Consider the following 3898-nt stretch of genomic DNA (forward strand, 5'->3'; position numbering starts at 1 on the left):
GTTAGGGTTGGAAAGGACTTTAAGATCATCTAGTTCCACCCCCCCTGCCATGGGCAGGGACACCTCCCACTAAACCGTCTCACCCAAGGCTCTATCTAACCTGGCCTTGAGCACTGCCAGGGATGGAGCATTCACAACTTCCCTGGGCAACCCATTCTAGTGCCTCACCACCCTTACAGTAAAGAACTTCCTCCTTATATCCAATCTAAACTTCCCCTGTTTAAGTTTTAACGCGTTACCCCTTGTCCTATCACTACAGTCCCTAGTGAAGAGTCCCTCTCCAGCATCCTTGTAGGCCCCCTTCAGATACTGGAAGACTGCTATGAGGTCTCTACGCAGCCTTCTCTTCTCCAGCCTGAGCAGCCCCAACTTTCTCAGCCTGTCTTCATAGGGAAGGTGCTCCAGTCCCCTGATCATCCACGTTGCCCTCCTCTGGACTTGTTTCAACAGTTCCATGTTGTTTTTATGTTGAGGACACCAGAAGTGCACACAATACTCCAGGTGAGGTCTCACGAGAGCAGAGTAGAGGGGCAGGATCACCTCTCTTGACCTGCTGGTCACGCTCCTTTTGATGCAGCCCAGGATATGGTTGGCTTTCTGGGCTGTGGGTGCACACTGAAGCCAGCTCATGTTCATTTTCTCATTGAGCAGCACCCCCAAGTCCTTCTCTGCAGGGCTGCTCTGAATCTCTTCTCTGCCCAAATTTGCTTAATTTGCCAAATTTGTTTAATTCAGGTTGTTGTGTATATTTTTTAGGTAGTTGGCGTTGGTATTTTTGTTTGAGACTGTTACATACTCTGGAGTTAACAGAGCATAATACTAGTAGATATTGGTTAGCGTAATGCATTTTTGTTACCTGTTTCATTATAGAAGTCACTTTTAGTACAACCCGCATGACTGTTAAAAGGATTAGTTTGTGTCCAGGGTTAAAATCTCCAAGTGTGTGCTATAAAGCAGACTTTGGCATTGATGTCTTGAAGGTATCACGGAAAAATAATCCTAACATTGCCCTTCTTCATAAGTATTTGTCATGGGGTTTTTCTCTTTTTTTTTTTTATGTTGTATGGCTGTATAATACGGATTATAATGCTCTCCTCACAAGGCAGCTTGATCATGTAAGAAATTCCTATGCTATAGCACTAAATTAAGGAATATTAAGTAAAAAAGATGGGTAAGCTTAAATAGAGAAGTTCTGTGTTTGAGTAAACCTGATGATTATATAAATCATAACTAGGGAAAATGTGTTGCATCCTTTTTCCTTATAGGAAAGAAACTTGTTTCTTCTGTTTAAGTAGCTTGGTAACAGCTGGCTTCATGTTGCAGTGCAGAGTACAATAAGTAGATCCCTGACTTCAAAGATTTTTGTTACCAGACAGTATAAGCAACATCTAAGGAGGTTAGGGTCTTCTGTTTTGTTTTGCCCTTTTTTTTTTTTTTTTTTAAATTCTGTGTCTGATTTTATGTCCAACCTTTTTCCTTTTGAGAGCAGGGAAAAACATGAGTTCATGAAATACTGAGTAGCAGGTGTTTGATATGTTCGGGTTTTTCTTCCCCTTTTCTTCTTTTTCCTTCTATAAATTGCCTTTTTTCATTTTTTTTATCATTATAGCTATTTGTACATAGTGACTTGAGTTTTCTTGTTTTTTGATTTTAGGGTTTTGGGTTTTTTTTTTTGGCAGAATCTTTGAAGTGTAGTTTTAGTGTATATTTGAAAAATGAGATGCTTAAGAATGTGTTTAGAAAGAGTTTTTTTTTAACATATTTTAGAGATACTGGGTTGTTTTAAAAAGATTCTTCTTTAAAAAGTTCCTTTGTACTTGAGCACAACTCAGTGCTGATAGTCAAAATGTAGGACTGTTAAGGCAGTAATTTATTTTCTTGATTTGTCTCTTAAGGTTGCAGTTACAGATCAATTACATATTTAATTTTGGCTGAGGCTGGAAACCTGCAGCTTTTGACTTAATAAAAACACTGAAATGGTCAATGGAATGTTGCTGTTCCTTCTATGGTGTGTAATAAATAAATTCTGAATTCTGCTGCGCTGCTAAGAACTGTTTCAACTATGAGCCTTCATTTTCTGTTATTTTTGTTTGTGTTTATGATAAGTAGTAGCCAAATAACTTCCTGAGCAATCTTCTGAGATGTGGACCTGAATATGATAAATACTGTGTAAGAAATGGATCACAATGGGATCTGTTAAAACTGAAACACTTAACTGCTAGAGTTAGAAGGAAAGCATGTGTCTCAGTCACTTCTGAACTGCAGTTTAATCAATCAGATATGTACTGAACTGTTGGAAATTAAATTTGAAGTGTACTGCCATTTTCACCAAACCCTTCTCCCAGCTATATTCAGCAAGACACAGGGAGAAGAAGAGTGTACAAGACTGGGTGTCAGATGTGATGTGAAATTAAGGGGTTTGCTGTGGTGATGCAGATAATCGAGTGCTGTCTGAGGGGGGAATGTGGCATTTTATTGTTTTCTTCAGTCTTTAAAGTTTCTTGAAGCTACTTCACTGTAATAACATCAAATTCACAAAATAATGCTGCTTTTTTAAGTCAAGTGTAAGCCTTTTGTTTTTCTGTAATAAAAATATTCAAAATAGCTTGTTTCCTTTGCTTAATTTACACTGTGTTAAGCTTGGCTATTACACACTGTGTTAGGAGGCTGTGTTTCCTGGGGCACTTGTTATAAGTGTACTTCAGGCCCCAGGTAATGCAGTACAAAAAGGCAGCTGGTAGCTTTTTAAAAGAAAAATGAGTTCATCCTGTCTGATACCTTCTCATCAATATTTGGAAATGCTCTCTAGATGTAGGAGTTAATATTTACTTTTGTTCACTCAATAAAGAGAGTGAGTTAACAGCAGTATAAAACAAATGTATTTCTAAAAAAGAAATGTTAAAATACCCATTTGTTCCATTAACATACTCTCAAATTCTCAGAAGAGTTTGAGTAGCTAAGGGAACCTCAGCCGTACTGTTCCAGTATTCATCTTTCTGGAAGAACTTGAGTAGCTTTGACACTTGGACATGTGCAATCTGTTACTCCTTCATGTACGTAGGCTGTTTTAACAGATACTGTCCACACAGTGGTGCTCACTGCTTAAAGGATGGAATGATTTCACTCTGGTAGATCTGATGTGTTGAAGATGGTAAAGAAGAGCTAAATTTTCATGAAGTATTTAAAAGGTTTAGCTCATTCTGTTTCAGCCCAGAACTAGTTTACCCTGTTCCTCTTTTGTCAGCATGTTTGAATAAGTGATTGTACTTGGAGGAGTGGGAGGGTGGAGAGTTATGCTGATGACAGCCAGAAGCTCAAGTCTGAAAAGGGTGCAAAAGTGGAATGTACATTCCTGAAGCTTTTAAAGTCTCATGAGACTATAGAAGTTTCAGGTTGTATTACACTGTGACAGAGCGGTACTGGCCCCGAGATCTTCTCGGGGCACATGGCAGCTTTCTGTTGTGTTGTTCTCATGACTGAGTACATTGCTAACATTAAATCATATAAAGCTGTTGCAGGTCATATTGCTGTAACAAACGGAAACAGTTTTGCCAATGTTGTGACGAATGCTCTGTTGAACTCTTAACTTGTGAAGGTTTTATAATCTACCTAGGCAGTGTACATGTTCTTGAAACAATTACTTCTCTAATTTCTTTTTAACAGTTTTAAAAGATTGCTGATACTATCCTTGTGTCAGTTTACTGACATAAAATGCCGTTTAGCAGCTGATATGAACTTTCCTTTTGCTAGCAAATTTCCTTCTGCTTATACACCAAGGAGTATAGAAATTTTTGCAGTTGTTTAGAATGAATTAAATAGACTAAAAGCATTTTACATAAAGCATTTTTTTAATGGAGTGTTTTGGCTTTTAAGAATAAGACCTGAAAGATCTAGGTGG

Source organism: Pezoporus wallicus, unplaced genomic scaffold, assembly GCF_028554395.1.
Source record: "Pezoporus wallicus isolate ANWC-B61680 ecotype Strahan unplaced genomic scaffold, APGP_CSIRO_Pwel_v1 contig_227, whole genome shotgun sequence".
Taxonomy (NCBI): Eukaryota; Metazoa; Chordata; class Aves; order Psittaciformes; family Psittacidae; genus Pezoporus; species Pezoporus wallicus.